We start from the raw sequence: 17,533 nt of genomic DNA on the forward strand, positions 1-17,533 counted from the left end.
TACGGGCTTTCTGCAGTGCGAACGCACCTCCGAAAAGGAAAGAAACCTACTCACGGCCTTAAAAGTCAACGGGACCTGGGATTCCCAGCCGGTCACCCATACTGGTACTTGCCAGGCCTCAAGCTGGCTGGCGGCCGCGATCTGACGAGAGCAGGCACATTCAGCTTAGAATGCCTGTTGACAGCTCCTCCTCCTTTCCTATGGGCTTTCTGCAGTGCGAACGCACCTCCAAAAAGGAAAGAAACCTACTCACGGCCTTAAAAGTCAACGGGACCTGGGATTCCCAGCCGGTCACCCATACTGGTACTTGCCAGGCCTCAAGCTGGCTGGCGGCCGCGATCTGACGAGAGCAGGCACATTCAGCTTAGAATGCTCGTTGACAGCTCCTCCTCCTTTCCTATGGGCTTTCTGCAGTGCGAACGCACCTCCGAAAAGGAAAGAAACCTACTCACGGCCTTAAAAGTCAACGGGACCTGGGATTCCCAGCCGGTCACCCATACTGGTACTTGCCAGGCCTCAAGCTGGCTGGCGGCCGTGATCTGACGAGAGCAGGCACATTCAGCTTAGAATGCCCGTTGACAGCTCCTCCTCCTTTCCTATGGGCTTTCTGCAGTGCGAACGCACCTCCGAAAAGGAAAGCAACCTACTCACGGCCTTAAAAGTCAACGGGACCTGGGATTCCCAGCCGGTCACCCATACTGGTACTTGCCAGGCCTCAAGCTGGCTGGCGGCCGCGATCTGACGAGAGCAGGCACATTCAGCTTAGAATGTCCATTGACAGCTCCTCCTCCTTTCCTATGGGCTTTCTGCAGTGCGAACGCACCTCCGAAAAGGAAAGAAACCTACTCACGGCCTTAAAAGTCAACGGGACCTGGGATTCCCAGCCGGTCACCCATACTGGTACTTGCCAGGCCTCAAGCTGGCTGGCGGCCGCGATCTGACGAGAGCAGGCGCATTCAGCTTAGAATTCCCGTTGACAGCTCCTCCTCCTTTCCTATGGGCTTTCTGCAGTGCGAACGCACCTCCGAAAAGGAAAGCAACCTACTCACGGCCTTAAAAGTCAACGGGAACTGGGATTCCCAGCCGGTCACCCATACTGGTACTTGCCAGGCCTCAAGCTGGCTGGCGGCCGCGATCTGACGAGAGCAGGCACATTCAGCTTAGAATGCCCGTTGACAGCTCCTCCTCCTTTCCTATGGGCTTTCTGCAGTGCGAACGCACCTCCGAAAAGGAAAGAAACCTACTCACGGCCTTAAAAGTCAACGGGACCTGGGATTCCCAGCCGGTCACCCATACTGGTACTTGCCAGGCCTCAAGCTGGCTGGCGGCCGCGATCTGACGAGAGCAGGCACATTCAGCTTAGAATGCCCGTTGACAGCTCCTCCTCCTTTCCTATGGGCTTTCTGCAGTGCGAACGCACCTCCGAAAAGGAAAGAAACCTACTCACGGCCTTAAAAGTCAACGGGACCTGGGATTCCCAGCCGGTCACCCATACTGGTACTTGCCAGGCCTCAAGCTGGCTGGCGGCCACGATCTGACGAGAGCAGGCACATTCAGCTTAGAATGCCCGTTGACAGCTCCTCCTCCTTTCCTATGGGCTTTCTGCAGTGCGAACGCACCTCCGAAAAGGAAAGAAACCTACTCACGGCCTTAAAAGTCAACGGGACCTGGGATTCCCAGCCGGTCACCCATACTGGTACTTGCCAGGCCTCAAGCTGGCTGGCGGCCGCGATCTGACGAGAGCAGGTACATTCAGCTTAGAATGCCCGTTGACAGCTCCTCCTCCTTTCCTATGGGCTTTCTGCAGTGCGAACGCACCTCCGAAAAGGAAAGAAACCTACTCACGGCCTTAAAAGTCAACGGGACCTGGGATTCCCAGCCGGTCACCCATACTGGTACTTGCCAGGCCTCAAGCTGGCTGGCGGCCGCGATCTAACGAGAGCAGGCAGATTCAGCTTAGAATGCCCGTTGACAGCTCCTCCTCCTTTCCTATGGGCTTTCTGCAGTGTGAACGCACCTCCGAAAAGGAAAGAAACCTACTCACGGCCTTAAAATTCAACGGGACCTGGGATTCCCAGCCGGTCACCCATACTGGTACTTGCCAGGCCTCAAGCTGGCTGGCGGCCGCGATCTGACGAGAGCAGGCACATTCAGCTTAGAATGCCCGTTGACAGCTCCTCCTCCTTTCCTATGGGCTTTCTGCAGTGCGAACGCACCTCCGAAAAGGAAAGCAACCTACTCACGGCCTTAAAATTCAACGGGACATGGGATTCCCAGCCGGTCACCCATACTGGTACTTGCCAGGCCTCAAGCTGGCTGGCGGCCGCGATCTGACGAGAGCAGGCACATTCAGCTTAGATGCCCGTTGAGAGCTCCTCCTCCTTTCCTATGGGCTTTCTGCAGTGCGAACGCACCTCCGAAAAGGAAAGCAACCTACTCACAGCCTTAAAAGTCAACGGGACCTGGGATTCCCAGCCGGTCACCCATACTGGTACTTGCCACGCCTCAAGCTGGCTGGCGGCCGCGATCTGACGAGAGCAGGCACATTCAGCTTAGAATGCCCGTTGACAGCTCCTCCTCCTTTCCTACGGGCTTTCTGCAGTGCGAACGCACCTCCGAAAAGGAAAGAAACCTACTCACGGCCTTAAAAGTCAACGGGACCTGGGATTCCCAGCCGGTCACCCATACTGGTACTTGCCAGGCCTCAAGCTGGCTGGCGGCCGCGATCTGACGAGAGCAGGCACATTCAGCTTAGAATGCCCGTTGACAGCTCCTCCTCCTTTCCTATGGGCTTTCTGCAGTGCGAACGCACCTCCAAAAAGGAAAGAAACCTACTCACGGCCTTAAAAGTCAACGGGACCTGGGATTCCCAGCCGGTCACCCATACTGGTACTTGCCAGGCCTCAAGCTGGCTGGCGGCCGCGATCTGACGAGAGCAGGCACATTCAGCTTAGAATGCCCGTTGACAGCTCCTCCTCCTTTCCTATGGGCTTTCTGCAGTGTGAACGCACCTCCGAAAAGGAAAGCAACCTACTCACGGCCTTAAAAGTCAACGGGACCTGGGATTCCCAGCCGGTCACCCATACTGGTACTTGCCAGGCCTCAAGCTGGCTGGCGGCCGCGATCTGACGAGAGCAGGCACATTCAGCTTAGAATGCCCGTTGACAGCTCCTCCTCCTTTCCTATGGGCTTTCTGCAGTGCGAACGCACCTCCGAAAAGGAAAGCAACCTACTCACGGCCTTAAAATTCAACGGGACATGGGATTCCCAGCCGGTCACCCATACTGGTACTTGCCAGGCCTCAAGCTGGCTGGCGGCCGCGATCTGACGAGAGCAGGCACATTCAGCTTAGAATGCCCGTTGAGAGCTCCTCCTCCTTTCCTATGGGCTTTCTGCAGTGCGAACGCACCTCCGAAAAGGAAAGCAACCTACTCACGGCCTTAAAAGTCAACGGGACCTGGGATTCCCAGCCGGTCACCCATACTGGTACTTGCCAGGCCTCAAGCTGGCTGGCGGCCGCGATCTGACGAGAGCAGGCACATTCAGCTTAGAATGCCCGTTGACAGCTCCTCCTCCTTTCCTACGGGCTTTCTGCAGTGCGAACGCACCTCCGAAAAGGAAAGAAACCTACTCACGGCCTTAAAAGTCAACGGGACCTGGGATTCCCAGCCGGTCACCCATACTGGTACTTGCCAGGCCTCAAGCTGGCTGGCGGCCGCGATCTGACGAGAGCAGGCACATTCAGCTTAGAATGCCTGTTGACAGCTCCTCCTCCTTTCCTGTGGGCTTTCTGCAGTGCGAACGCACCTCCAAAAAGGAAAGAAACCTACTCACGGCCTTAAAAGTCAACGGGACCTGGGATTCCCAGCCGGTCACCCATACTGGTACTTGCCAGGCCTCAAGCTGGCTGGCGGCCGCGATCTGACGAGAGCAGGCACATTCAGCTTAGAATGCCCGTTGACAGCTCCTCCTCCTTTCCTATGGGCTTTCTGCAGTGCGAACGCACCTCCGAAAAGGAAAGAAACCTACTCACGGCCTTAAAAGTCAACGGGACCTGGGATTCCCAGCCGGTCACCCATACTGGTACTTGCCAGGCCTCAAGCTGGCTGGCGGCCGTGATCTGACGAGAGCAGGCACATTCAGCTTAGAATGCCCGTTGACAGCTCCTCCTCCTTTCCTATGGGCTTTCTGCAGTGCGAACGCACCTCCGAAAAGGAAAGCAACCTACTCACGGCCTTAAAAGTCAACGGGACCTGGGATTCCCAGCCGGTCACCCATAGTGGTACTTGCCAGGCCTCAAGCTGGCTGGCGGCCGCGATCTGACGAGAGCAGGCACATTCAGCTTAGAATGTCCATTGACAGCTCCTCCTCCTTTCCTATGGGCTTTCTGCAGTGCGAACGCACCTCCGAAAAGGAAAGAAACCTACTCACGGCCTTAAAAGTCAACGGGACCTGGGATTCCCAGCCGGTCACCCATACTGGTACTTGCCAGGCCTCAAGCTGGCTGGCGGCCGCGATCTGACGAGAGCAGGCACATTCAGCTTAGAATGCCCGTTGAGAGCTCCTCCTCCTTTCCTATGGGCTTTCTGCAGTGCGAACGCACCTCCGAAAAGGAAAGCAACCTACTCACGGCCTTAAAAGTCAACGGGACCTGGGATTCCCAGCCGGTCACCCATACTGGTACTTGCCAGGCCTCAAGCTGGCTGGCGGCCGCGATCTGACGAGAGCAGGCACATTCAGCTTAGAATGCCCGTTGACAGCTCCTCCTCCTTTCCTATGGGCTTTCTGCAGTGCGAACGCACCTCCGAAAAGGAAAGCAACCTACTCACGGCTTTAAAAGTCAACGGGAACTGGGATTCCCAGCCGGTCACCCATACTGGTACTTGCCAGGCCTCAAGCTGGCTGGCGGCCGCGATCTGACGAGAGCAGGCACATTCAGCTTAGAATGCCCGTTGACAGCTCCTCCTCCTTTCCTATGGGCTTTCTGCAGTGCGAACGCACCTCCGAAAAGGAAAGAAACCTACTCACGGCCTTAAAAGTCAACGGGACCTGGGATTCCCAGCCGGTCACCCATACTGGTACTTGCCAGGCCTCAAGCTGGCTGGCGGCCGCGATCTGACGAGAGCAGGCACATTCAGCTTAGAATGCCCGTTGACAGCTCCTCCTCCTTTCCTATGGGCTTTCTGCAGTGCGAACGCACCTCCGAAAAGGAAAGAAACCTACTCACGGCCTTAAAAGTCAACGGGACCTGGGATTCCCAGCCGGTCACCCATACTGGTACTTGCCAGGCCTCAAGCTGGCTGGCGGCCACGATCTGACGAGAGCAGGCACATTCAGCTTAGAATGCCCGTTGACAGCTCCTCCTCCTTTCCTATGGGCTTTCTGCAGTGCGAACGCACCTCCGAAAAGGAAAGCAACCTACTCACGGCCTTAAAAGTCAACGGGACCTGGGATTCCCAGCCGGTCACCCATACTGGTACTTGCCAGGCCTCAAGCTGGCTGGCGGCCGCGATCTGACGAGAGCAGGCACATTCAGCTTAGAATGCCCGTTGACAGCTCCTCCTCCTTTCCTATGGGCTTTCTGCAGTGCGAACGCACCTCCGAAAAGGAAAGAAACCTACTCACGGCCTTAAAAGTCAACGGGACCTGGGATTCCCAGCCGGTCACCCATACTGGTACTTGCCAGGCCTCAAGCTGGCTGGCGGCCGCGATCTGACGAGAGCAGGTACATTCAGCTTAGAATGCCCGTTGACAGCTCCTCCTCCTTTCCTATGGGCTTTCTGCAGTGCGAACGCACCTCCGAAAAGGAAAGAAACCTACTCACGGCCTTAAAAGTCAACGGGACCTGGGATTCCCAGCCGGTCACCCATACTGGTACTTGCCAGGCCTCAAGCTGGCTGGCGGCCGCGATCTGACGAGAGCAGGCACATTCAGCTTAGAATGCCCGTTGACAGCTCCTCCTCCTTTCCTATGGGCTTTCTGCAGTGCGAACGCACCTCCGAAAAGGAAAGCAACCTACTCACGGCCTTAAAAGTCAACGGGACATGGGATTCCCAGCCGGTCACCCATACTGGTACTTGCCAGGCCTCAAGCTGGCTGGCGGCCGCGATCTGACGAGAGCAGGCACATTCAGCTTAGAATGCCCGTTGACAGCTCCTCCTCCTTTCCTATGGGCTTTCTGCAGTGCGAACGCACCTCCGAAACGGAAAGAAACCTACTCACGGCCTTAAAAGTCAACGGGACCTGGGATTCCCAGCCGGTCACCCATACTGGTACTTGCCAGGCCTCAAGCTGGCTGGCGGCCGCGATCTGACGAGAGCAGGTACATTCAGCTTAGAATGCCCGTTGACAGCTCCTCCTCCTTTCCTATGGGCTTTCTGCAGTGCGAACGCACCTCCGAAAAGGAAAGCAACCTACTCACGGCCTTAAAAGTCAACGGGACCTGGGATTCCCTGCCGGTCACCCATACTGGTACTTGCCAGGCCTCAAGCTGGCTGGCGGCCGCGATCTGATGAGAGCAGGCACATTCAGCTTAGAATGCCCGTTGACAGCTCCTCCTCCTTTCCTATGGGCTTTCTGCAGTGCGAACGCACCTCCGAAAAGGAAAGCAACCTGCTCACGGCCTTAAAAGTCAACGGGACCTGGGATTCCCAGCCGGTCACCCATACTGGTACTTGCCAGGCCTCAAGCTGGCTGGCGGCCGCGATCTGACGAGAGCAGGCACATTCAGCTTAGAATGCCCGTTGACAGCTCCTCCTCCTTTCCTATGGGCTTTCTGCAGTGCGAACGCACTTCCGAAAAGGAAAGAAACCTACTCACGGCCTTAAAAGTCAACGGGACCTGGGATTCCAAGCCGGTCACCCATACTGGTACTTGCCAGGACTCAAGCTGGCTGGTGGCCGCGATCTGACGAGAGCAGGCACATTCAGCTTAGAATGCCCGTTGACAGCTCCTCCTCCTTTCCTATGGGCTTTCTGCAGTGTGAACGCACCTCCGAAAAGGAAAGACACCTACTCACGGCCTTAAAAGTCAACGGGACCTGGGATGCCCAGCCGGTCACCCATACTGGTACTTGCCAGGCCTCAAGCTGGCTGGCGGCCGCGATCTGACGAGAGCAGGCACATTCAGCTTAGAATGCCCGTTGACAGCTCCTCCTCCTTTCCTATGGGCTTTCTGCAGTGCGAACGCACCTCCGAAAAGGAAAGCAACCTACTCACGGCCTTAAAAGTCAACGGGACCTGGGATTCCCAGCCGGTCACCCATACTGGTACTTGCCAGGCCTCAAGCTGGCTGGCGGCCGCGATCTGACAAGAGCAGGCACATTCAGCTTAGAATGCCCGTTGACAGCTCCGCCTCCTTTCCTATGGGCTTTCTGCAGTGCGAACGCACCTCCGAAAAGGAAAGAAACCTACTCACGGCCTTAAAAGTCAACGGGACCTGGGATTCCCAGCCGGTCACCCATACTGGTACTTGCCAGGCCTCAAGCTGGCTGGCGGCCGCGATCTGACGAGAGCAGGCACATTCAGCTTAGAATGCCCGTTGACAGCTCCTCCTCCTTTCCTATGGGCTTTCTGCAGTGCGAACGCACCTCCAAAAAGGAAAGAAACCTACTCACGGCCTTAAAAGTCAACGGGACCTGGGATTCCCAGCCGGTCACCCATACTGGTACTTGCCAGGCCTCAAGCTGGCTGGCGGCCGCGATCTGACGAGAGCAGGCACATTCAGCTTAGAATGCCCGTTGACAGCTCCTCCTCCTTTCCTATGGGCTTTCTGCAGTGCGAACGCACCTCCGAAAAGGAAAGCAACCTACTCACGGCCTTAAAAGTCAACGGGACCTGGGATTCCCAGCCGGTCACCCATACTGGTACTTGCCAGGCCTCAAGCTGGCTGGCGGCTGCGATCTGACGAGAGCAGGCACATTCAGCTTAGAATGCCCGTTGACAGCTCCTCCCCCTTTGCTATGGGCTTTCTGCAGTGCGAACGCACCTCCGAAACGGAAAGGAACCTACTCACGGCCTTAAAAGTCAACGGGACCTGGGATTCCCAGCCGGTCACCCATACTGGTACTTGCCAGGCCTCAAGCTGCCTGGCGGCCGCGATCTGACGAGAGCAGGCACATTCAGCTTAGAATGCCCGTTGACAGCTCCTCCTCCTTTCCTATGGGCTTTCTGCAGTGCGAACGCACCTCCGAAAAGGAAAGAAACCTACTCACGGCCTTAAAAGTCAACGGGACCTGGGATTCCCAGCCGGTCACCCATACTGGTACTTGCCAGGCCTCAAGCTGGCTGGCGGCCGCGATCTGACGAGAGCAGGCACATTCAGCTTAGAATGCCCGTTGACAGCTTCTCCTCCTTTCCTATGGGCTTTCTGCAGTGCGAACGCACCTCCGAAAAGGAAAGAAACCTACTCACGGCCTTAAAAGTCAACGGGACCTGGGATTCCCAGCCGGTCACCCATACTGGTACTTGCCAGGCCTCAAGCTGGCTGGCGGCTGCGATCTGACGAGAGCAGGCACATTCAGCTTAGAATGCCCGTTGACAGCTCCTCCTCCTTTCCTATGGGCTTTCTGCAGTGCGAACGCACCTCCGAAAAGGAAAGAAACCTACTCACGGCCTTAAAAGTCAACAGGACCTGGGATTCCCAGACGGTCACCCATACTGGTACTTGCCAGGCCTCAAGCTGGCTGGCGGCCGCGATCTGACGAGAGCAGGCACATTCAGCTTAGAATGCCCGTTGACAGCTCCTCCTCCTTTCCTATGGGCTTTCTGCAGTGCGAACGCACCTCCGAAAAGGAAAGAAACCTACTCACGGCCTTAAAAGTCAACGGGACCTGGGATTCCCAGCCGGTCACCCATACTGGTACTTGCCAGGCCTCAAGCTGGCTGGCGGCCGCGATCTGACGAGAGCAGGCACATTCAGCTTAGAATGCCCGTTGACAGCTCCTCCTCCTTTCCTATGGGCTTTCTGCAGTGCGAACGCACCTCCGAAAAGGAAAGAAACCTACTCACGGCCTTAAAAGTCAACGGGACCTGGGATTCCCAGCCGGTCACCCATACTGGTACTTGCCAGGCCTCAAGCTGGCTGGCGGCCACGATCTGACGAGAGCAGGCACATTCAGCTTAGAATGCCCGTTGACAGCTCCTCCTCCTTTCCTATGGGCTTTCTGCAGTGCGAACGCACCTCCGAAAAGGAAAGAAACCTACTCACGGCCTTAAAAGTCAACGGGACCTGGGATTCCCAGCCGGTCACCCATACTGGTACTTGCCAGGCCTCAAGCTGGCTGGCGGCCGCGATCTGACGAGAGCAGGCACATTCAGCTTAGAATGCCCGTTGACAGCTCCTCCTCCTTTCCTATGGGCTTTCTGCAGTGCGAACGCACCTCCGAAAAGGAAAGAAACCTACTCACGGCCTTAAAAGTCAACGGGACCTGGGATTCCCAGCCGGTCACCCATACTGGTACTTGCCAGGCCTCAAGCTGGCTGGCGGCCGCGATCTGACGAGAGCAGGCACATTCAGCTTAGAATGCCCGTTGACAGTGCCTTCTCCTTTCCTATGGGCTTTCTGCAGTGCGAACGCACCCTCGAAAAGGAAAGAAACCTACTCACGGCCTTAAAAGTCAACAGGACCTAGGATTCCCAGCCGGTCACCCATACTGGTACTTGCCAGGCCTCAAGCTGGCTGGCGGCCGCGATCTGACGAGAGCAGGCACATTCAGCTTAGAATGCCTGTTGACAGCTCCGCCTCCTTTCCTATGGGCTTTCTGCAGTGCGAACGCACCTCCGAAAAGGAAAGGAACCTACTCACGGCCTTAAAAGTCAACGGGACCTGGGATTCCCAGCCGGTCACCCATACTGGTACTTGCCAGGCCTCAAGCTGGCTGGCGGCCGCGATCTGACGAGAGCAGGCACATTCAGCTTAGAATGCCCGTTGACAGCTCCTCCTCCTTTCCTATGGGCTTTCTGCAGTGCGAACGCACCTCCGAAAAGGAAAGAAACCTACTCACGGCCTTAAAAGTCAACGGGACCTGGGATTCCCAGCCGGTCACCCATACTGGTACTTGCCAGGCCTCAAGCTGGCTGGCGGCCGCGATCTGACGAGAGCAGGCACATTCAGCTTAGAATGCCCGTTGACAGCTCCTCCTCCTTTCCTATGGGCTTTCTGCAGTGCGAACGCACCTCCGAAAAGGAAAGAAACCTACTCACGGCCTTAAAAGTCAACGGGACCTGGGATTCCCAGCCGGTCACCCATACCGGTACTTGCCAGGCCTCAAGCTGGCTGGCGGCCGCGATCTGACGAGAGCAGGCACATTCAGCTTAGAATGCCCGTTGACAGCTCCCCCTCCTTTCCTATGGGCTTTCTGCAGTGCGAACGCACCTCCGAAAAGGAAAGAAACCTACTCACGGCCTTAAAAGTCAACGGGACCTGGGATTCCCAGCCGGTCAACCATACTGGTACTTGCCAGGCCTCAAGCTGGCTGGCGGCCGCGATCTGACGAGAGCAGGCACATTCAGCTTAGAATGCCCGTTGACAGCTCCCCCTCCTTTCCTATGGGCTTTCTGCAGTGCGAACGCACCTCCGAAAAGGAAAGAAACCTACTCACGGCCTTAAAAGTCAACGGGACCTGGGATTCCCAGCCGGTCACCCATACTGGTACTTGCCAGGCCTCAAGCTGGCTGGCGGCCGCGATCTGACGAGAGCAGGCACATTCAGCTTAGAATGCCCGTTGACAGCTCCTCCTCCTTTCCTATGGGCTTTCTGCAGTGCGAACGCACCTCCGAAACGGAAAGAAACCTACTCACGGCCTTAAAAGTCAACGGGACCTGGGATTCCCAGCCGGTCACCCATACTGGTACTTGCCAGGCCTCAAGCTGGCTGGCGGCCGCGATCTGACGAGAGCAGGCACATTCAGCTTAGAATGCCCGTTGACAGCTCCTCCTCCTTTCCTATGGGCTTTCTGCAGTGCGAACGCACCTCCGAAACGGAAAGAAACCTACTCACGGCCTTAAAAGTCAACGGGACCTGGGATTCCCAGCCGGTCACCCATACTGGTACTTGCCAGGCCTCAAGCTGGCTGGCGGCCGCGATCTGACGAGAGCAGGTACATTCAGCTTAGAATGCCCGTTGACAGCTCCTCCTCCTTTCCTATGGGCTTTCTGCAGTGCGAACGCACCTCCGAAAAGGAAAGCAACCTACTCACGGCCTTAAAAGTCAACGGGACCTGGGATTCCCTGCCGGTCACCCATACTGGTACTTGCCAGGCCTCAAGCTGGCTGGCGGCCGCGATCTGATGAGAGCAGGCACATTCAGCTTAGAATGCCCGTTGACAGCTCCTCCTCCTTTCCTATGGGCTTTCTGCAGTGCGAACGCACCTCCGAAAAGGAAAGCAACCTGCTCACGGCCTTAAAAGTCAACGGGACCTGGGATTCCCAGCCGGTCACCCATACTGGTACTTGCCAGGCCTCAAGCTGGCTGGCGGCCGCGATCTGACGAGAGCAGGCACATTCAGCTTAGAATGCCCGTTGACAGCTCCTCCTCCTTTCCTATGGGCTTTCTGCAGTGCGAACGCACTTCCGAAAAGGAAAGAAACCTACTCACGGCCTTAAAAGTCAACGGGACCTGGGATTCCAAGCCGGTCACCCATACTGGTACTTGCCAGGACTCAAGCTGGCTGGTGGCCGCGATCTGACGAGAGCAGGCACATTCAGCTTAGAATGCCCGTTGACAGCTCCTCCTCCTTTCCTATGGGCTTTCTGCAGTGTGAACGCACCTCCGAAAAGGAAAGACACCTACTCACGGCCTTAAAAGTCAACGGGACCTGGGATGCCCAGCCGGTCACCCATACTGGTACTTGCCAGGCCTCAAGCTGGCTGGCGGCCGCGATCTGACGAGAGCAGGCACATTCAGCTTAGAATGCCCGTTGACAGCTCCTCCTCCTTTCCTATGGGCTTTCTGCAGTGCGAACGCACCTCCGAAAAGGAAAGCAACCTACTCACGGCCTTAAAAGTCAACGGGACCTGGGATTCCCAGCCGGTCACCCATACTGGTACTTGCCAGGCCTCAAGCTGGCTGGCGGCCGCGATCTGACAAGAGCAGGCACATTCAGCTTAGAATGCCCGTTGACAGCTCCGCCTCCTTTCCTATGGGCTTTCTGCAGTGCGAACGCACCTCCGAAAAGGAAAGAAACCTACTCACGGCCTTAAAAGTCAACGGGACCTGGGATTCCCAGCCGGTCACCCATACTGGTACTTGCCAGGCCTCAAGCTGGCTGGCGGCCGCGATCTGACGAGAGCAGGCACATTCAGCTTAGAATGCCCGTTGACAGCTCCTCCTCCTTTCCTATGGGCTTTCTGCAGTGCGAACGCACCTCCAAAAAGGAAAGAAACCTACTCACGGCCTTAAAAGTCAACGGGACCTGGGATTCCCAGCCGGTCACCCATACTGGTACTTGCCAGGCCTCAAGCTGGCTGGCGGCCGCGATCTGACGAGAGCAGGCACATTCAGCTTAGAATGCCCGTTGACAGCTCCTCCTCCTTTCCTATGGGCTTTCTGCAGTGCGAACGCACCTCCGAAAAGGAAAGCAACCTACTCACGGCCTTAAAAGTCAACGGGACCTGGGATTCCCAGCCGGTCACCCATACTGGTACTTGCCAGGCCTCAAGCTGGCTGGCGGCTGCGATCTGACGAGAGCAGGCACATTCAGCTTAGAATGCCCGTTGACAGCTCCTCCCCCTTTGCTATGGGCTTTCTGCAGTGCGAACGCACCTCCGAAACGGAAAGGAACCTACTCACGGCCTTAAAAGTCAACGGGACCTGGGATTCCCAGCCGGTCACCCATACTGGTACTTGCCAGGCCTCAAGCTGCCTGGCGGCCGCGATCTGACGAGAGCAGGCACATTCAGCTTAGAATGCCCGTTGACAGCTCCTCCTCCTTTCCTATGGGCTTTCTGCAGTGCGAACGCACCTCCGAAAAGGAAAGAAACCTACTCACGGCCTTAAAAGTCAACGGGACCTGGGATTCCCAGCCGGTCACCCATACTGGTACTTGCCAGGCCTCAAGCTGGCTGGCGGCCGCGATCTGACGAGAGCAGGCACATTCAGCTTAGAATGCCCGTTGACAGCTTCTCCTCCTTTCCTATGGGCTTTCTGCAGTGCGAACGCACCTCCGAAAAGGAAAGAAACCTACTCACGGCCTTAAAAGTCAACGGGACCTGGGATTCCCAGCCGGTCACCCATACTGGTACTTGCCAGGCCTCAAGCTGGCTGGCGGCTGCGATCTGACGAGAGCAGGCACATTCAGCTTAGAATGCCCGTTGACAGCTCCTCCTCCTTTCCTATGGGCTTTCTGCAGTGCGAACGCACCTCCGAAAAGGAAAGAAACCTACTCACGGCCTTAAAAGTCAACAGGACCTGGGATTCCCAGACGGTCACCCATACTGGTACTTGCCAGGCCTCAAGCTGGCTGGCGGCCGCGATCTGACGAGAGCAGGCACATTCAGCTTAGAATGCCCGTTGACAGCTCCTCCTCCTTTCCTATGGGCTTTCTGCAGTGCGAACGCACCTCCGAAAAGGAAAGAAACCTACTCACGGCCTTAAAAGTCAACGGGACCTGGGATTCCCAGCCGGTCACCCATACTGGTACTTGCCAGGCCTCAAGCTGGCTGGCGGCCGCGATCTGACGAGAGCAGGCACATTCAGCTTAGAATGCCCGTTGACAGCTCCTCCTCCTTTCCTATGGGCTTTCTGCAGTGCGAACGCACCTCCGAAAAGGAAAGAAACCTACTCACGGCCTTAAAAGTCAACGGGACCTGGGATTCCCAGCCGGTCACCCATACTGGTACTTGCCAGGCCTCAAGCTGGCTGGCGGCCACGATCTGACGAGAGCAGGCACATTCAGCTTAGAATGCCCGTTGACAGCTCCTCCTCCTTTCCTATGGGCTTTCTGCAGTGCGAACGCACCTCCGAAAAGGAAAGAAACCTACTCACGGCCTTAAAAGTCAACGGGACCTGGGATTCCCAGCCGGTCACCCATACTGGTACTTGCCAGGCCTCAAGCTGGCTGGCGGCCGCGATCTGACGAGAGCAGGCACATTCAGCTTAGAATGCCCGTTGACAGCTCCTCCTCCTTTCCTATGGGCTTTCTGCAGTGCGAACGCACCTCCGAAAAGGAAAGAAACCTACTCACGGCCTTAAAAGTCAACGGGACCTGGGATTCCCAGCCGGTCACCCATACTGGTACTTGCCAGGCCTCAAGCTGGCTGGCGGCCGCGATCTGACGAGAGCAGGCACATTCAGCTTAGAATGCCCGTTGACAGTGCCTTCTCCTTTCCTATGGGCTTTCTGCAGTGCGAACGCACCCTCGAAAAGGAAAGAAACCTACTCACGGCCTTAAAAGTCAACAGGACCTAGGATTCCCAGCCGGTCACCCATACTGGTACTTGCCAGGCCTCAAGCTGGCTGGCGGCCGCGATCTGACGAGAGCAGGCACATTCAGCTTAGAATGCCTGTTGACAGCTCCGCCTCCTTTCCTATGGGCTTTCTGCAGTGCGAACGCACCTCCGAAAAGGAAAGGAACCTACTCACGGCCTTAAAAGTCAACGGGACCTGGGATTCCCAGCCGGTCACCCATACTGGTACTTGCCAGGCCTCAAGCTGGCTGGCGGCCGCGATCTGACGAGAGCAGGCACATTCAGCTTAGAATGCCCGTTGACAGCTCCTCCTCCTTTCCTATGGGCTTTCTGCAGTGCGAACGCACCTCCGAAAAGGAAAGAAACCTACTCACGGCCTTAAAAGTCAACGGGACCTGGGATTCCCAGCCGGTCACCCATACTGGTACTTGCCAGGCCTCAAGCTGGCTGGCGGCCGCGATCTGACGAGAGCAGGCACATTCAGCTTAGAATGCCCGTTGACAGCTCCTCCTCCTTTCCTATGGGCTTTCTGCAGTGCGAACGCACCTCCGAAAAGGAAAGAAACCTACTCACGGCCTTAAAAGTCAACGGGACCTGGGATTCCCAGCCGGTCACCCATACCGGTACTTGCCAGGCCTCAAGCTGGCTGGCGGCCGCGATCTGACGAGAGCAGGCACATTCAGCTTAGAATGCCCGTTGACAGCTCCCCCTCCTTTCCTATGGGCTTTCTGCAGTGCGAACGCACCTCCGAAAAGGAAAGAAACCTACTCACGGCCTTAAAAGTCAACGGGACCTGGGATTCCCAGCCGGTCAACCATACTGGTACTTGCCAGGCCTCAAGCTGGCTGGCGGCCGCGATCTGACGAGAGCAGGCACATTCAGCTTAGAATGCCCGTTGACAGCTCCCCCTCCTTTCCTATGGGCTTTCTGCAGTGCGAACGCACCTCCGAAAAGGAAAGAAACCTACTCACGGCCTTAAAAGTCAACGGGACCTGGGATTCCCAGCCGGTCACCCATACTGGTACTTGCCAGGCCTCAAGCTGGCTGGCGGCCGCGATCTGACGAGAGCAGGCACATTCAGCTTAGAATGCCCGTTGACAGCTCCTCCTCCTTTCCTATGGGCTTTCTGCAGTGCGAACGCACCTCCGAAACGGAAAGAAACCTACTCACGGCCTTAAAAGTCAACGGGACCTGGGATTCCCAGCCGGTCACCCATACTGGTACTTGCCAGGCCTCAAGCTGGCTGGCGGCCGCGATCTGACGAGAGCAGGCACATTCAGCTTAGAATGCCCGTTGACAGCTCCTCCTCCTTTCCTATGGGCTTTCTGCAGTGCGAACGCACCTCCGAAAAGGAAAGAAACCTACTCACGGCCTTAAAAGTCAACGGGACCTGTGATTCCCAGCCGGTCACCCATACTGGTACTTGCCAGGCCTAAAGCTGGCTGGCGGCCGCGATCTGACGAGAGCAGGCACATTCAGCTTAGAATTCCCGTTGACAGCTCCTCCTCCTTTCCTATGGGCTTTCTGCAGTGCGAACGCACCTCCGAAAAGGAAAGAAACCTACTCACGGCCTTAAAAGTCAACGGGACCTGGGATTCCCAGCCGGTCACCCATACTGGTACTTGCCAGGCCTCAAGCTGGCTGGCGGCCGCGATCTGACGAGAGCAGGCACATTCAGCTTAGAATGCCCGTTGACAGCTCCTCCTCCTTTCCTATGGGCTTTCTGCAGTGCAAACGCACCTCCGAAAAGGAAAGAAACCTACTCACGGCCTTAAAAGTCAACGGGACCTGGGATTCCCAGCCGGTCACCCATACTGGTACTTGCCAGGCCTCAAGCTGGCTGGCTGGCGGCCGCGATCTGACGAGAGCAGGCACATTCAGCTTAGAATGCCCGTTGACAGCTCCTCCTCCTTTCCTATGGGCTTTCTGCAGTGCGAACGCACCTCCGAAAACGAAAGCAACCTACTCACGGCCTTAAAAGTCAACGGGACCTGGGATTCCCAGCCGGTCACCCATACTGGTACTTGCCAGGCCTCAAGCTGGCTGGCGGCCGCTTTCTGACGAGAGCAGGCACATTCAGCTTAGAATGCCCGTTGACAGCTCCTCCTCCTTTCCTATGGGCTTTCTGCAGTGCGAACGCACCTCCGAAATGGAAAGAAACCTACTCACGGCCTTAAAAGTCAACGGGACCTGGGATTCCCAGCCGGTCACCCATACTGGTACTTGCCAGGCCTCAAGCTGGCTGGCGGCCGCGATCTGACGAGAGCAGGCACATTCAGCTTAGAATGCCCGTTGACAGCTCCTCCTCCTTTCCTATGGGCTTTCTGCAGTGCGAACGCACCTCCGAAAAGGAAAGAAACCTACTCACGGCCTTAAAAGTCAACGGGACCTGGGATTCCCAGCCGGTCACCCATACTGGTACTTGCCAGGCCTCAAGCTGGCTGGCGGCCGTGATCTGACGAGAGCAGGCACATTCAGCTTAGAATGCCCGTTGACAGCTCCTCCTCCTTTCCTATGGGCTTTCTGCAGTGCGAACGCACCTCCGAAAAGGAAAGCAACCTACTCACGGCCTTAAAAGTCAACGGGACCTGGGATTCCCAGCCGGTCACCCATACTGGTACTTGCCAGGCCTCAAGCTGGCTGGCGGCCGCGATCTGACGAGAGCAGGCACATTCAGCTTAGAATGTCCATTGACAGCTCCTCCTCCTTTCCTATGGGCTTTCTGCAGTGCGAACGCACCTCCGAAAAGGAAAGAAACCTACTCACGGCCTTAAAAGTCAACGGGACCTGGGATTCCCAGCCGGTCACCCATACTGGTACTTGCCAGGCCTCAAGCTGGCTGGCGGCCGCGATCTGACGAGAGCAGGCGCATTCAGCTTAGAATTCCCGTTGACAGCTCCTCCTCCTTTCCTATGGGCTTTCTGCAGTGCGAACGCACCTCCGAAAAGGAAAGCAACCTACTCACGGCCTTAAAAGTCAACGGGAACTGGGATTCCCAGCCGGTCACCCATACTGGTACTTGCCAGGCCTCAAGCTGGCTGGCGGCCGCGATCTGACGAGAGCAGGCACATTCAGCTTAGAATGCCCGTTGACAGCTCCTCCTCCTTTCCTATGGGCTTTCTGCAGTG

The 17,533-nt window shown here is 56.7% G+C and overlaps 86 pseudogenes; all 86 read right to left on the reverse strand.

Annotated features, from left to right (window-relative positions):
* Positions 1 to 63: 63 nt before the first annotated feature.
* On the reverse strand, positions 64 to 182 carry LOC136597236 (5S ribosomal RNA; annotated as a pseudogene).
* An 80-nt stretch (positions 183 to 262) lies between these two features.
* On the reverse strand, positions 263 to 381 carry LOC136597009 (5S ribosomal RNA; annotated as a pseudogene).
* Positions 382 to 461: 80 nt separating this feature from the next.
* On the reverse strand, positions 462 to 580 carry LOC136597100 (5S ribosomal RNA; annotated as a pseudogene).
* Positions 581 to 660: 80 nt separating this feature from the next.
* LOC136597212 (5S ribosomal RNA) lies at positions 661 to 779 on the reverse strand (annotated as a pseudogene).
* Positions 780 to 859: 80 nt separating this feature from the next.
* Positions 860 to 978, reverse strand: LOC136596486 (5S ribosomal RNA; annotated as a pseudogene).
* Positions 979 to 1,058: 80 nt separating this feature from the next.
* On the reverse strand, positions 1,059 to 1,177 carry LOC136597419 (5S ribosomal RNA; annotated as a pseudogene).
* An 80-nt stretch (positions 1,178 to 1,257) lies between these two features.
* LOC136595985 (5S ribosomal RNA) lies at positions 1,258 to 1,376 on the reverse strand (annotated as a pseudogene).
* An 80-nt stretch (positions 1,377 to 1,456) lies between these two features.
* LOC136596965 (5S ribosomal RNA) lies at positions 1,457 to 1,575 on the reverse strand (annotated as a pseudogene).
* Positions 1,576 to 1,655: 80 nt separating this feature from the next.
* On the reverse strand, positions 1,656 to 1,774 carry LOC136595883 (5S ribosomal RNA; annotated as a pseudogene).
* An 80-nt stretch (positions 1,775 to 1,854) lies between these two features.
* On the reverse strand, positions 1,855 to 1,973 carry LOC136597066 (5S ribosomal RNA; annotated as a pseudogene).
* Positions 1,974 to 2,053: 80 nt separating this feature from the next.
* Positions 2,054 to 2,172, reverse strand: LOC136597059 (5S ribosomal RNA; annotated as a pseudogene).
* A 278-nt stretch (positions 2,173 to 2,450) lies between these two features.
* Positions 2,451 to 2,569, reverse strand: LOC136597406 (5S ribosomal RNA; annotated as a pseudogene).
* An 80-nt stretch (positions 2,570 to 2,649) lies between these two features.
* On the reverse strand, positions 2,650 to 2,768 carry LOC136595986 (5S ribosomal RNA; annotated as a pseudogene).
* Positions 2,769 to 2,848: 80 nt separating this feature from the next.
* Positions 2,849 to 2,967, reverse strand: LOC136595987 (5S ribosomal RNA; annotated as a pseudogene).
* Positions 2,968 to 3,047: 80 nt separating this feature from the next.
* LOC136595988 (5S ribosomal RNA) lies at positions 3,048 to 3,166 on the reverse strand (annotated as a pseudogene).
* Positions 3,167 to 3,445: 279 nt separating this feature from the next.
* Positions 3,446 to 3,564, reverse strand: LOC136595989 (5S ribosomal RNA; annotated as a pseudogene).
* An 80-nt stretch (positions 3,565 to 3,644) lies between these two features.
* On the reverse strand, positions 3,645 to 3,763 carry LOC136597238 (5S ribosomal RNA; annotated as a pseudogene).
* An 80-nt stretch (positions 3,764 to 3,843) lies between these two features.
* LOC136595990 (5S ribosomal RNA) lies at positions 3,844 to 3,962 on the reverse strand (annotated as a pseudogene).
* Positions 3,963 to 4,042: 80 nt separating this feature from the next.
* LOC136597101 (5S ribosomal RNA) lies at positions 4,043 to 4,161 on the reverse strand (annotated as a pseudogene).
* Positions 4,162 to 4,241: 80 nt separating this feature from the next.
* Positions 4,242 to 4,360, reverse strand: LOC136597423 (5S ribosomal RNA; annotated as a pseudogene).
* Positions 4,361 to 4,440: 80 nt separating this feature from the next.
* LOC136597135 (5S ribosomal RNA) lies at positions 4,441 to 4,559 on the reverse strand (annotated as a pseudogene).
* Positions 4,560 to 4,639: 80 nt separating this feature from the next.
* LOC136595991 (5S ribosomal RNA) lies at positions 4,640 to 4,758 on the reverse strand (annotated as a pseudogene).
* Positions 4,759 to 4,838: 80 nt separating this feature from the next.
* Positions 4,839 to 4,957, reverse strand: LOC136597420 (5S ribosomal RNA; annotated as a pseudogene).
* An 80-nt stretch (positions 4,958 to 5,037) lies between these two features.
* On the reverse strand, positions 5,038 to 5,156 carry LOC136595994 (5S ribosomal RNA; annotated as a pseudogene).
* An 80-nt stretch (positions 5,157 to 5,236) lies between these two features.
* LOC136596966 (5S ribosomal RNA) lies at positions 5,237 to 5,355 on the reverse strand (annotated as a pseudogene).
* An 80-nt stretch (positions 5,356 to 5,435) lies between these two features.
* On the reverse strand, positions 5,436 to 5,554 carry LOC136595995 (5S ribosomal RNA; annotated as a pseudogene).
* Positions 5,555 to 5,634: 80 nt separating this feature from the next.
* LOC136595896 (5S ribosomal RNA) lies at positions 5,635 to 5,753 on the reverse strand (annotated as a pseudogene).
* Positions 5,754 to 5,833: 80 nt separating this feature from the next.
* LOC136595996 (5S ribosomal RNA) lies at positions 5,834 to 5,952 on the reverse strand (annotated as a pseudogene).
* An 80-nt stretch (positions 5,953 to 6,032) lies between these two features.
* Positions 6,033 to 6,151, reverse strand: LOC136597350 (5S ribosomal RNA; annotated as a pseudogene).
* An 80-nt stretch (positions 6,152 to 6,231) lies between these two features.
* LOC136595908 (5S ribosomal RNA) lies at positions 6,232 to 6,350 on the reverse strand (annotated as a pseudogene).
* Positions 6,351 to 6,430: 80 nt separating this feature from the next.
* LOC136596605 (5S ribosomal RNA) lies at positions 6,431 to 6,549 on the reverse strand (annotated as a pseudogene).
* An 80-nt stretch (positions 6,550 to 6,629) lies between these two features.
* LOC136595997 (5S ribosomal RNA) lies at positions 6,630 to 6,748 on the reverse strand (annotated as a pseudogene).
* An 80-nt stretch (positions 6,749 to 6,828) lies between these two features.
* Positions 6,829 to 6,947, reverse strand: LOC136597477 (5S ribosomal RNA; annotated as a pseudogene).
* Positions 6,948 to 7,027: 80 nt separating this feature from the next.
* LOC136597274 (5S ribosomal RNA) lies at positions 7,028 to 7,146 on the reverse strand (annotated as a pseudogene).
* An 80-nt stretch (positions 7,147 to 7,226) lies between these two features.
* LOC136597163 (5S ribosomal RNA) lies at positions 7,227 to 7,345 on the reverse strand (annotated as a pseudogene).
* An 80-nt stretch (positions 7,346 to 7,425) lies between these two features.
* Positions 7,426 to 7,544, reverse strand: LOC136595998 (5S ribosomal RNA; annotated as a pseudogene).
* An 80-nt stretch (positions 7,545 to 7,624) lies between these two features.
* On the reverse strand, positions 7,625 to 7,743 carry LOC136595999 (5S ribosomal RNA; annotated as a pseudogene).
* Positions 7,744 to 7,823: 80 nt separating this feature from the next.
* On the reverse strand, positions 7,824 to 7,942 carry LOC136597751 (5S ribosomal RNA; annotated as a pseudogene).
* An 80-nt stretch (positions 7,943 to 8,022) lies between these two features.
* LOC136597555 (5S ribosomal RNA) lies at positions 8,023 to 8,141 on the reverse strand (annotated as a pseudogene).
* Positions 8,142 to 8,221: 80 nt separating this feature from the next.
* LOC136596000 (5S ribosomal RNA) lies at positions 8,222 to 8,340 on the reverse strand (annotated as a pseudogene).
* Positions 8,341 to 8,420: 80 nt separating this feature from the next.
* LOC136597763 (5S ribosomal RNA) lies at positions 8,421 to 8,539 on the reverse strand (annotated as a pseudogene).
* An 80-nt stretch (positions 8,540 to 8,619) lies between these two features.
* LOC136597047 (5S ribosomal RNA) lies at positions 8,620 to 8,738 on the reverse strand (annotated as a pseudogene).
* Positions 8,739 to 8,818: 80 nt separating this feature from the next.
* Positions 8,819 to 8,937, reverse strand: LOC136596001 (5S ribosomal RNA; annotated as a pseudogene).
* An 80-nt stretch (positions 8,938 to 9,017) lies between these two features.
* LOC136596967 (5S ribosomal RNA) lies at positions 9,018 to 9,136 on the reverse strand (annotated as a pseudogene).
* Positions 9,137 to 9,216: 80 nt separating this feature from the next.
* Positions 9,217 to 9,335, reverse strand: LOC136596002 (5S ribosomal RNA; annotated as a pseudogene).
* Positions 9,336 to 9,415: 80 nt separating this feature from the next.
* LOC136596004 (5S ribosomal RNA) lies at positions 9,416 to 9,534 on the reverse strand (annotated as a pseudogene).
* Positions 9,535 to 9,614: 80 nt separating this feature from the next.
* On the reverse strand, positions 9,615 to 9,733 carry LOC136597110 (5S ribosomal RNA; annotated as a pseudogene).
* Positions 9,734 to 9,813: 80 nt separating this feature from the next.
* On the reverse strand, positions 9,814 to 9,932 carry LOC136596006 (5S ribosomal RNA; annotated as a pseudogene).
* An 80-nt stretch (positions 9,933 to 10,012) lies between these two features.
* On the reverse strand, positions 10,013 to 10,131 carry LOC136596007 (5S ribosomal RNA; annotated as a pseudogene).
* Positions 10,132 to 10,211: 80 nt separating this feature from the next.
* On the reverse strand, positions 10,212 to 10,330 carry LOC136596497 (5S ribosomal RNA; annotated as a pseudogene).
* An 80-nt stretch (positions 10,331 to 10,410) lies between these two features.
* Positions 10,411 to 10,529, reverse strand: LOC136596890 (5S ribosomal RNA; annotated as a pseudogene).
* Positions 10,530 to 10,609: 80 nt separating this feature from the next.
* On the reverse strand, positions 10,610 to 10,728 carry LOC136596008 (5S ribosomal RNA; annotated as a pseudogene).
* Positions 10,729 to 10,808: 80 nt separating this feature from the next.
* Positions 10,809 to 10,927, reverse strand: LOC136596009 (5S ribosomal RNA; annotated as a pseudogene).
* Positions 10,928 to 11,007: 80 nt separating this feature from the next.
* LOC136595920 (5S ribosomal RNA) lies at positions 11,008 to 11,126 on the reverse strand (annotated as a pseudogene).
* Positions 11,127 to 11,206: 80 nt separating this feature from the next.
* LOC136596607 (5S ribosomal RNA) lies at positions 11,207 to 11,325 on the reverse strand (annotated as a pseudogene).
* Positions 11,326 to 11,405: 80 nt separating this feature from the next.
* LOC136596010 (5S ribosomal RNA) lies at positions 11,406 to 11,524 on the reverse strand (annotated as a pseudogene).
* An 80-nt stretch (positions 11,525 to 11,604) lies between these two features.
* Positions 11,605 to 11,723, reverse strand: LOC136597478 (5S ribosomal RNA; annotated as a pseudogene).
* Positions 11,724 to 11,803: 80 nt separating this feature from the next.
* Positions 11,804 to 11,922, reverse strand: LOC136597275 (5S ribosomal RNA; annotated as a pseudogene).
* An 80-nt stretch (positions 11,923 to 12,002) lies between these two features.
* On the reverse strand, positions 12,003 to 12,121 carry LOC136597164 (5S ribosomal RNA; annotated as a pseudogene).
* Positions 12,122 to 12,201: 80 nt separating this feature from the next.
* Positions 12,202 to 12,320, reverse strand: LOC136596012 (5S ribosomal RNA; annotated as a pseudogene).
* Positions 12,321 to 12,400: 80 nt separating this feature from the next.
* LOC136596013 (5S ribosomal RNA) lies at positions 12,401 to 12,519 on the reverse strand (annotated as a pseudogene).
* Positions 12,520 to 12,599: 80 nt separating this feature from the next.
* Positions 12,600 to 12,718, reverse strand: LOC136597775 (5S ribosomal RNA; annotated as a pseudogene).
* Positions 12,719 to 12,798: 80 nt separating this feature from the next.
* LOC136597567 (5S ribosomal RNA) lies at positions 12,799 to 12,917 on the reverse strand (annotated as a pseudogene).
* An 80-nt stretch (positions 12,918 to 12,997) lies between these two features.
* LOC136596015 (5S ribosomal RNA) lies at positions 12,998 to 13,116 on the reverse strand (annotated as a pseudogene).
* Positions 13,117 to 13,196: 80 nt separating this feature from the next.
* Positions 13,197 to 13,315, reverse strand: LOC136597787 (5S ribosomal RNA; annotated as a pseudogene).
* Positions 13,316 to 13,395: 80 nt separating this feature from the next.
* Positions 13,396 to 13,514, reverse strand: LOC136597060 (5S ribosomal RNA; annotated as a pseudogene).
* An 80-nt stretch (positions 13,515 to 13,594) lies between these two features.
* Positions 13,595 to 13,713, reverse strand: LOC136596016 (5S ribosomal RNA; annotated as a pseudogene).
* Positions 13,714 to 13,793: 80 nt separating this feature from the next.
* LOC136596968 (5S ribosomal RNA) lies at positions 13,794 to 13,912 on the reverse strand (annotated as a pseudogene).
* An 80-nt stretch (positions 13,913 to 13,992) lies between these two features.
* LOC136596017 (5S ribosomal RNA) lies at positions 13,993 to 14,111 on the reverse strand (annotated as a pseudogene).
* An 80-nt stretch (positions 14,112 to 14,191) lies between these two features.
* On the reverse strand, positions 14,192 to 14,310 carry LOC136596019 (5S ribosomal RNA; annotated as a pseudogene).
* An 80-nt stretch (positions 14,311 to 14,390) lies between these two features.
* On the reverse strand, positions 14,391 to 14,509 carry LOC136597111 (5S ribosomal RNA; annotated as a pseudogene).
* An 80-nt stretch (positions 14,510 to 14,589) lies between these two features.
* Positions 14,590 to 14,708, reverse strand: LOC136596020 (5S ribosomal RNA; annotated as a pseudogene).
* Positions 14,709 to 14,788: 80 nt separating this feature from the next.
* Positions 14,789 to 14,907, reverse strand: LOC136596021 (5S ribosomal RNA; annotated as a pseudogene).
* An 80-nt stretch (positions 14,908 to 14,987) lies between these two features.
* LOC136596498 (5S ribosomal RNA) lies at positions 14,988 to 15,106 on the reverse strand (annotated as a pseudogene).
* Positions 15,107 to 15,186: 80 nt separating this feature from the next.
* LOC136596891 (5S ribosomal RNA) lies at positions 15,187 to 15,305 on the reverse strand (annotated as a pseudogene).
* An 80-nt stretch (positions 15,306 to 15,385) lies between these two features.
* LOC136596022 (5S ribosomal RNA) lies at positions 15,386 to 15,504 on the reverse strand (annotated as a pseudogene).
* An 80-nt stretch (positions 15,505 to 15,584) lies between these two features.
* On the reverse strand, positions 15,585 to 15,703 carry LOC136596023 (5S ribosomal RNA; annotated as a pseudogene).
* An 80-nt stretch (positions 15,704 to 15,783) lies between these two features.
* On the reverse strand, positions 15,784 to 15,902 carry LOC136596929 (5S ribosomal RNA; annotated as a pseudogene).
* Positions 15,903 to 15,982: 80 nt separating this feature from the next.
* On the reverse strand, positions 15,983 to 16,101 carry LOC136596024 (5S ribosomal RNA; annotated as a pseudogene).
* Positions 16,102 to 16,181: 80 nt separating this feature from the next.
* Positions 16,182 to 16,304, reverse strand: LOC136597465 (5S ribosomal RNA; annotated as a pseudogene).
* An 80-nt stretch (positions 16,305 to 16,384) lies between these two features.
* LOC136596909 (5S ribosomal RNA) lies at positions 16,385 to 16,503 on the reverse strand (annotated as a pseudogene).
* An 80-nt stretch (positions 16,504 to 16,583) lies between these two features.
* Positions 16,584 to 16,702, reverse strand: LOC136596026 (5S ribosomal RNA; annotated as a pseudogene).
* Positions 16,703 to 16,782: 80 nt separating this feature from the next.
* On the reverse strand, positions 16,783 to 16,901 carry LOC136597102 (5S ribosomal RNA; annotated as a pseudogene).
* An 80-nt stretch (positions 16,902 to 16,981) lies between these two features.
* Positions 16,982 to 17,100, reverse strand: LOC136597213 (5S ribosomal RNA; annotated as a pseudogene).
* An 80-nt stretch (positions 17,101 to 17,180) lies between these two features.
* On the reverse strand, positions 17,181 to 17,299 carry LOC136596487 (5S ribosomal RNA; annotated as a pseudogene).
* An 80-nt stretch (positions 17,300 to 17,379) lies between these two features.
* Positions 17,380 to 17,498, reverse strand: LOC136597421 (5S ribosomal RNA; annotated as a pseudogene).
* Positions 17,499 to 17,533: the final 35 nt, after the last annotated feature.

Source organism: Eleutherodactylus coqui, unplaced genomic scaffold, assembly GCF_035609145.1.
Source record: "Eleutherodactylus coqui strain aEleCoq1 unplaced genomic scaffold, aEleCoq1.hap1 HAP1_SCAFFOLD_117, whole genome shotgun sequence".
Lineage (NCBI taxonomy): Eukaryota > Metazoa > Chordata > Amphibia > Anura > Eleutherodactylidae > Eleutherodactylus > Eleutherodactylus coqui.